General features: G+C 50.9%; 1 long non-coding RNA gene across 1 annotated transcript; it reads right to left on the reverse strand.

Moving 5' to 3' along the window:
• Positions 1-8,482: 8,482 nt before the first annotated feature.
• On the reverse strand, positions 8,483-8,938 carry LOC311005227. Its single transcript, XR_014596337.1, has 3 exons — positions 8,860-8,938; positions 8,712-8,789; positions 8,483-8,618 (listed from the first exon to the last, which is right to left on the reverse strand). It is a non-coding gene; the product is annotated as an uncharacterized lncRNA (long non-coding RNA).
• Between the last annotated feature and the right edge of the window lie 849 nt (positions 8,939-9,787).

Below are 9,787 nucleotides of genomic sequence, written 5' to 3' on the forward strand. Positions count from 1 at the left end.
GACACTGAACTTCAAAATAAAACAGGAAACAGGAACACAACAGGGAACGAAACACGCAGACCATAGTCTCTGCCTCCAAGTGGCAAAAATACTAAAAATTATTTTTTTTTTCTTTTTTTTTAAAGTTTCTGGTGCAGTGGTGAAACTAGCTTCCCAGAGACATGTGTTAAATGGATATTCCGGCGTAAGTTTAACCCATGTGTGGCAATGCTACGAGGGAAAAACTTTGAGAAGGAGCCAACAACGCCACCTAGGGGAATTCCACCCCCAGGAATTCTAAACCTATAGCTACAATTCTATAACACCAAAAGACACACAGGTTTAACAGACACTGGCTCAGACGTGATTCCAAAAAATTACAAGTTTTTATTATTAACTATTGTTTTTCTTTTTCTTTTTGCAGAGTACAGGTTCACAATAAAATCAATGGACACAACAACATTGTACAATATATAATAGGGCCATATAAAAGCGTTGCTTAGGTTGTCAATAAAGTGCTAGGGTACAGGGCTGGGGGCTCACCGGGCGAAGATGACTGCTGAGGGAGAGGGGAAGGGTCCTTATGCTACACCACACGTGAAAACCACACAAATTGTCCACCACAAAGTGCACTACTGTAAAGGAAAGTGAAGGGAACCGCCACCACCGGGATCAGCCAGTCTCTTGCACCAGTGGCTCCGCCAGCACCTGTCCAAAAGAGAGAGACAACTATTAGGCCAGGCAGTAAAAGATGGGGAACCTGCACAATACAATATACACACACACACAAGCTCTTTAGGCTCCACTCACACCAACACACTCACACAACCCCTGATTTGATTAATTCAGAAATTAAACAAAAGAAACAAACTTTACAGATCCAGAAACGGGGTTCACTGCAGGCAAAAGGCCTGCACACACACACACAAAAACAAAAAGAAAACAATACAATAAAATACTAAATAACAAAAGAAACTTTGGAAAATAATGAATAATCAAAATAACCCAGACAGAACAGCAGTAGGACGCCCATACGAGGCGTAGGGGCCCGCGTCAGCTGATAGTTGGCGGGGCGTGGAGGCTTCAGGGCTCCGACACAGGAGGACACACACAGCAACAGACAGCTTTAACTGTTAACAATCAGAGGTGCAAGGTCATGGTTAATAGCAGCTAGAAAAAGGCACATGTACCACAAGCACAAAAAGACAAATGAGACGGCCTACCGTAGGAACTGAATGCTGTGTACAAAGCCAACTTCAAGGCCACGCCTGGCTCACCTCCGACTTCGGCCGACAAAACCACTGCAAAGTCAATAATTTATCAGCCATGCTACTACACAAATGCGCCGTGCAATGCAACCAACAAACATACCTCAATTTAACCAAGGAAGCGAACGCCGTGCTGCTCACAGAACGCTGTGTGGCTCACGGGGCTGCACGCACACACACACACTGCCAGGACAACTCTCCCCTCACTCAATCTCCAGCCAGAAGACAGGCCGACCGCTGCAAACAGAGCCTGTCAGCTACCATACAATTGCACGCCAAGAACCAATGCTGTTGCAAAACTTACCTGAGGGTATGAAAATGCACTGGCCTGTTGTCTTGCTACACGAACGCCACCACAGCCACACCACCGACGCCAAGTCTACTACTGAGAGCGAAGGAGTCCGCACACCTGCATCCAATGTTCCAATTGTCCCCCCGGCGCCGCCCCGTAATCAACGTAAAGGAGGACGGCGACGCACGGTGAGCAGAAAGCAGGAGGAGGGGGTACTACACCCCAAATACAAAACGGGGGTACTACACCCCAAATACAAAAAAAGAAAAATATAAATAAGCAACCTGCTCTACCACATCTACCCCCAGCTTTTGCATCGCCGCCCCGGCGATGAACCTCAAGAAAAGGTCAGGACGGTTAACACCATGGCCGGTGGAAAGCAGACTGGACATTGGACATTGCCCCCGGTGGCTCCACAACCTCTTTGCCAGTACGATCAACAGGCCGTGGAAGATGATGGGCATTAGAATGGTGGCCAGCGGTGGCGCGAGCTGTTCGACGAGGGACTGGCTGTCCAGCATTATTGGGATCAACTGGAGGTGGAGGATCAGCTGAGACGCTAGGTTGTTCCTGTACCCGAAGTGTCTCAAGGACAGGTAAGTCTCTTGCGGGAGATGTAGAACCAGGCCTTGCGGGCCTCAGGTCTCCGGCCGCAACTGCAGCAGGCGGCAACAGGGTTTCAGGAACCAACACCCATAGATCATCATCATCACTGGACGAGTGACCCTCTGGCACTGCTGGTGGCGGAGATGGTGGAAGGACTGGATGAGGGGCAACCATAACAGGCCCCACTTGGACTTTCAACATGTTGCGATGTACGTTCTTCACCTTCTCCAAATTGTCAACTGGAGCGATGGTGTAGACTGCACCCTCGCCACGGGGCACTCTGAGCACCTGATAAACCACAGAACTCCAAATGTCATGGATTTTATGACGCCCTCTAGCACTGTGGTCTCGAAGGTAAACCAGCTGCCCCACAGTCAAAGGGTCACTTTGGACCCGCTGATCATACCGCTCCTTACGGCGACCAGCAGCTGCCAACAAGCGATCATGTGCCCCCTCAAAAGCCAACCTAAGTCTGACCTGATGCTCTGCGACCCAATCCTGTACCTTCCCCGGTACAGGGTCATGAACTCGACCCAGCAAGAAGTCCACAGGAAGCCCAGGTTCACGTCCGAACATAAGAAAGAATGGAGACTCTCCTGTGACCTGGTGAGGCGTGGTGTTGTAACAGAAAAGGACCTGTGGGAGGCTGGCAGCCCAGTCCTGTTTTCGTGAGACTGGCAAGGTGCGCAGGAGGTTGTGTAGGGTTCGATTGAACCTCTCACACTGCCCGTTCCCTGCAGGGTGGTATGGGGTGGTGCGAGACTTCTCCACCCCATACAAGCAACAGAGCTGCCGAATCAAGGCACTCTCAAAACTGCGACCTTGGTCGGAGTGGATGCGGCTTGGTACACCAAACTTAAAGAACCATTCATTAAGTAAGACCTGGGCCACCGTGGATGCACGCTGGTCCCGAGTCGGGATAGCCACAGTGTACTTGCTAAACACATCTGTCATAATGAGAACATTCTCCAAACCGGTGCTGGAAGGCTCCAAGACAGTGAAATCAATGGCCACAATCTGGTTGGGCTGAGAAGCCAGCAAGTGCCCCATAAAGCTGTGCGCAACCGGTCTGGAGTCCTTTGCGACCTGACATCGGTCACATTCCCGTACCCACTGCTTTATGTCTGAGCACATCCCCGGCCAGTAACATCGTTCCCGTACCAGCTCCGTCGTCCGGTCAACCCCCTGGTGACCGTGTGCTTGGTGGAGCTGCCTCAACGTTTCCTTTTTCAAACAAGCTGGCAAGATTAGCTGGAGGTTCTCCTCCCCACCATCTGGACGAAAAACTCTGCGGTAAAGGATGTTATCTTTTTCCACCAAGCGGTCCCACTGTCGCAACAAGGCCAAGGCCGGTTTGGACAGTTTTCGTTTTTCCACTGAGGTCGGCCGATCTTGCCGCCTCCAAAAGACCCAGACTTCCTGTAAAAGGGGATCAGACTCCTGCAGTGACCGAATGTCTGAAGGAGAGTGGGACGGAAGGGCAGATATTACAGACTGGATCGCCGGAACCACTCCTGGGTTCGGATGTGCAGCTTGTTGAAGTACAGCTGGAACTGAGGTACCTGGAAGGACCTGTTCAACCAAGCTAGAGCCTGAGACATACTGCCGAGAAAGTGCATCCGCATTCCTATTACTGCGGCCAGATCGATATTTGAGTTCGAAATCGAAAGCAGCAAGTTGCGCAGCCCACCGATGCTCAGTGGCTCCCAGTTTGGCAGATTGCAGATGGCTCAACGGGTTGTTATCAGTGAAAATGACACATTTATGACCCAACAGATATTCACGAAACTTTTCTGTCATGGCCCATTTAAGGGCAAGAAACTCCAGTTTCATAGAACTGTAGTTAGACATGTTCCGCTCGGTTGGACGGAGACCTCGGCTGGCATAGGCTATTGGCCTAATGCTACCCTCTTGGTCTTGGGACAAGACAGCTCCTAGACCACTGTGGCTAGCGTCAATCTCCAGGATGAAGGGGCGGGAGAAGTCTGCATAAGCTAAGACCGGGGCCGACACCAGCTTCGCCCTCAAAGCATCAAAGCTCTCCTCACACTGAGGTGTCCATACAGAACAAAGATCTTGCTTCTGTCCCCTCTTGCACCGTGTTCCGGCTACCTCGGCCACTAGCTTATGCAGCGGGGCTGCCAACTTCGCAAAACCCTCAACGAAGCGCCTGTAGTAGCTTGCAAAGCCCAAAAACGAACGCAGCTCTGATGCATGGCGGGGACGCTGCCACTTGGCGACCGCCTCAATCTTTGCAGGGTCAGTAGAAACACCGTTCCCAGAGATGACATGCCCAAGATAGCCGACCTCTTTCTGAAAGAAAGCACACTTCCCGAGTTTGGCCTTTAAGCCTTCATTCTGCAGGCGACTCAAGACGACTTCCAAGCGCTGCAGATGTTGGGCAATGGAGGATGAAAACACAACAATGTCGTCAAGATATAGAAGAAGAGACTGACACTGTTGGTCTCCAAACATTCTTTGCATTACTCGCTGGAAAGTACTTGGGGCATTACACAACCCGAATGGCATCCGATTCCATTCAAAGAGGCCAAAGGGTGTGCAAAAGGCTGTTTTCGGTTTGTCCTGCTCCGTTACCGGGACTTGATTATACCCACTGGCCAAATCCATGGTCGAAAACCAACAAGCACCAGAGAGGGCATCAAGACTTTCCTCTATACGAGGGAGGGGAAAAGCATCTTTCCTCGTTTTGCTGTTAAGGAGGCGATAGTCCACACACATGCGTAGGCTGTTGTCTTTTTTTCTGACCAAGACAATTGGAGAAGCGTAGGGACTACTGCTCTCCCTGATCACGTTGGCCTCCAACAGCTGATTAATGTGGGCCTTGGCCTCCTCGTACTCTGATGGCGGAATGCGTCTGTATCTCTGTCGCACAGGAATGTTATCAAGCACTGGTATGTCGTGAGAAATGAGCGTGGTGCAGCCCAGATCACCATCATGTGCCGAAAAGACAGAGCTGTACTTGTGCAAGAGAGACCGCACCTCGGCTTGGTCCTGTTCCGTCAAAGCTGACAAATCCACCTCCTCTAACCCACTCTGCACAGGGCCACCAGCCGTACAAGAAGAAACTGTGGCCGTGGTCGACCTCACCTCTGTGACCCCAGTGGGTAAACTCACGACTTGGGTACGGCTGAGAGTACCCAGGCTAGTGCGTGGGTAGAGGAGAACTGCAGTAGTCCCTACATTGACTACAGGGATGTAAGCGGTACCACTGACAACTTGGACAAGACAAGGAGAAGCAAGAAGCCCCGCTGGAAGTCCAGACGCCTGGGGTTCAAAAAGCACAGCTGAACTAGACGGCTGTTCAGGACAAGTGCTGGCAATGAACTGAAGGACCCCACCAGGCAAGCGCACTGCCTGTGGGCCTCGGACCTTGGCTGTACCAAGGACGTCTGTTGACCGTGAAGTAGTGGATTGGTGACATTGTTGCAGGGCCTCAAGAACTGAACCAGGGGCCTGGTTAACTACAGGCAAGCTGAACAGTCTAGCACCATGTGCCCCAAAGAGCTCCCGGTAACACCGCTGGATGACATTCATCCCCAAGATCCCAGGGACAGAAGCCGACGCACCAGGCGGATCTCGTACCACCAATATCCCACACCCATGAAATACCTTGTCACACAGTGTCACGTCCAGCTCAAGGTAACCAATGTATGGGATTGCCAAGCCGTTAGCCGCTCGAAGTTGGAGCCAATGACAAGACTGAAGGCGGTCATTGCCCCAAGGGGCAAAATGCTCTGAAAAGAAGCTCTCCGTTATAGTGGACACCATGGATCCAGTGTCTATCAAGCATGGGACCGTAATGCCACCCATCAAGAGGTCCAGGTGAGGACAAGTTGACATTAATTTACCCACAGTCCCTCCTTTTGAGCCCATCGGTTCCCCACCTGAGCTGTGGCTCAGCAACTCAGTGGGTTTCAGTTTTCCGACCCAGAAGAAGGAGAAGGTCTGGTCACATGACCTCGGCCGAAGGCAGAACTAGCACGAGCATGAGGATGAGCTTGCCGGCTATGACACTGGCTAACATGGTGTCCTGGTTGATGACACCTACGACATACTACTGGACCCGCATGACCCTGGCGAGGTGGCAACGAAGAGGTCTGCAGTGAGACCACCGTCTGAGTGAGCTGATTGAGCTGCTCCTGCTGTCGTTTTAGCAGTTCCTTCAGCTCACCCAGTTCGGAGTTCTGTGAAGTGGCCAAAGGTGGATGGGGGCTGCCCTGTACGCCATACTGCAGACCGTACATGGCTGGGAGTGAATGGCTACGCTCCCTGACGCCGCCTGGGAGTCCCTCTCTTTCCCAGCGGATAGCTTCTGCACGCACGTCTATCAGAGTGGCTTGAGGTTGACGACGGACCAACTGTTTCAGCTCCCTACGAAGGGCACCATCAAGAACGTGTTCCACAAATTGGTCACGAAGCAGAACTGCTGAGTTAAGAAGACCATCAGGGGCCCGCTGCTTTACCTGCTCCATAAGGGCCATCAGAGCCAAGGAAAATTCTTGCAAGGTCTCGCCTTCCTGCTGAGTCCTAGCAAAGAAAGCCTGCTGCAAAGCTATATATGAACGGGTGCAACCATACAACTCTTTCAATATGGCAAGGATCTGTTCAGGGTCTGCTTGCTCAGCGCTGGTGCGATATTTAATCTCATCTCTGGCCTCTCCCTCTAGATGATCAAAGATAAAGAGGGCCTGATCAGCAGTTGCCAACCGTCGAGAACGCATGCAGGCTTGAACTTCTTCCGCCCAATCCGTTACATTTATGCCAGTCTTTCCATTAAAGGTTGGGCACCTACGGTCACGAGGCACTACCACTAATCGCTCTGTTATTGTAGTGCTGGCATTGGCCAATGGAGTGGTACTCACCGGAGCAGGAGGAGTCGGAGCAGTACTCGGGCCGGCCTGTGAAGCATCCCTTTCCCTGCAGAGCCGCTCATTGTCTGCCTTCAGCTGCATGACCAGTTCTTTAAGCTGTTGCAGTTCCTCCTCCATGGCACCGGAGGGTGAGCTGCAGGAAAACCTGCTAGAGAAATTTAGAAATCTGGGGTTTAGAGCTGGGCTACCTACTGCTGTTCTGTCTCTATAACCAACTAAACACACACAAAAAAAGAAACACAAGCTCTACAAAAAAAAAGAACACTAAAGCTCTCACTGGATGCTACAAATGCAGCAAACCCTCAAGAAAAAAAAAGGAAAAAGAAAGAACAAAGAAAAAAAAAAGGAATTCACGTCTGGCTTCAAAATGTCATCCTGCCAACAACGCCAGAATGTGGCAAGGTGAAGAGGGCCCGGGCGGGGATTGAACCCACACCTCCCGGGTAAGAGTCATGCGCGCTTGCCAGTCACCCAAAGGGACATCCCCTTGGCCAAGTAGCCAGGGCACATGATCAATTGGAGGCATAGTGACAGGACCACCACTGTCACATCTCTCCCCCTCTTTTCACAAGCACGTCCTCGTGCTTCCGCGCAGGCTGCCACACATTAGGAATCCATGGACCCACCCCTAGTGCTACATGGATCCTGCCAACAACGCCAAGTTGTGGCAATGCTACGAGGGAAAAACTTTGAGAAGGAGCCAACAACGCCACCTAGGGGAATTCCACCCCCAGGAATTCTAAACCTATAGCTACAATTCTATAACACCAAAAGACACACAGGTTTAACAGACACTGGCTCAGACGTGATTCCAAAAAATTACAAGTTTTTATTATTAACTATTGTTTTTCTTTTTCTTTTTGCAGAGTACAGGTTCACAATAAAATCAATGGACACAACAACATTGTACAATATATAATAGGGCCATATAAAAGCGTTGCTTAGGTTGTCAATAAAGTGCTAGGGTACAGGGCTGGGGGCTCACCGGGCGAAGATGACTGCTGAGGGAGAGGGGAAGGGTCCTTATGCTACACCACACGTGAAAACCACACAAATTGTCCACCACAAAGTGCACTACTGTAAAGGAAAGTGAAGGGAACCGCCACCACCGGGATCAGCCAGTCTCTTGCACCAGTGGCTCCGCCAGCACCTGTCCAAAAGAGAGAGACAACTATTAGGCCAGGCAGTAAAAGATGGGGAACCTGCACAATACAATATACACACACACACAAGCTCTTTAGGCTCCACTCACACCAACACACTCACACAACCCCTGATTTGATTAATTCAGAAATTAAACAAAAGAAACAAACTTTACAGATCCAGAAACGGGGTTCACTGCAGGCAAAAGGCCTGCACACACACACACACACACAGAAAAACAAAAAAGAAAACAATACAATAAAATACTAAATAACAAAAGAAACTTTGGAAAATAATGAATAATCAAAATAACCCAGACAGAACAGCAGTAGGACGCCCATACGAGGCGTAGGGGCCCGCGTCAGCTGATAGTTGGCGGGGCGTGGAGGCTTCAGGGCTCCGACACAGGAGGACACACACAGCAACAGACAGCTTTAACTGTTAACAATCAGAGGTGCAAGGTCATGGTTAATAGCAGCTAGAAAAAGGCACATGTACCACAAGCACAAAAAGACAAATGAGACGGCCTACCGTAGGAACTGAATGCTGTGTACAAAGCCAACTTCAAGGCCACGCTTGGCTCACCTCCGACTTCGGCCGACAAAACCACTGCAAAGTCAATAATTTATCAGCCATGCTACTACACAAATGCGCCGTGCAATGCAACCAACAAACATACCTCAATTTAACCAAGGAAGCGAACGCCGTGCTGCTCACAGAACGCTGTGTGGCTCACGGGGCTGCGCGCACACACACACACTGCCAGGACAACTCTCCCCTCACTCAATCTCCAGCCAGAAGACAGGCCGACCGCTGCAAACAGAGCCTGTCAGCTACCATACAATTGCACGCCAAGAACCAATGCTGTTGCAAAACTTACCTGAGGGTATGAAAATGCACTGGCCTGTTGTCTTGCTACACGAACGCCACCACAGCCACACCACCGACGCCAAGTCTACTACTGAGAGCGAAGGAGTCCGCACACCTGCATCCAATGTTCCAATTGTCCCCCCGGCGCCGCCCCGTAATCAACGTAAAGGAGGACGGCGACGCACGGTGAGCAGAAAGCAGGAGGAGGGGGTACTACACCCCAAATACAAAACGGGGGTACTACACCCCAAATACAAAAAAAAGAAAAATATAAATAAGCAACCTGCTCTACCACATCTACCCCCAGCTTTTGCATCGCCGCCCCGGCGATGAACCTCAAGAAAAGGTCAGGACGGTTAACACCATGGCCGGTGGAAAGCAGACTGGACATTGGACATTGCCCCCGGTGGCTCCACAACCTCTTTGCCAGTACGATCAACAGGCCGTGGAAGATGATGGGCATTAGAATGGTGGCCAGCGGTGGCGCGAGCTGTTCGACGAGGGACTGGCTGTCCAGCATTATTGGGATCAACTGGAGGTGGAGGATCAGCTGAGACGCTAGGTTGTTCCTGTACCCGAAGTGTCTCAAGGACAGGTAAGTCTCTTGCGGGAGATGTAGAACCAGGCCTTGCGGGCCTCAGGTCTCCGGCCGCAACTGCAGCAGGCGGCAACAGGGTTTCAGGAACCAACACCCATAGATCATCATCATCACTGGACGAGTGACCCTTGCCACATTC

The sequence above is a fragment of the Trachurus trachurus genome, assembly GCF_905171665.1.
Source record: "Trachurus trachurus genome assembly, chromosome: 22".
Classification (NCBI taxonomy): domain Eukaryota; kingdom Metazoa; phylum Chordata; class Actinopteri; order Carangiformes; family Carangidae; genus Trachurus; species Trachurus trachurus.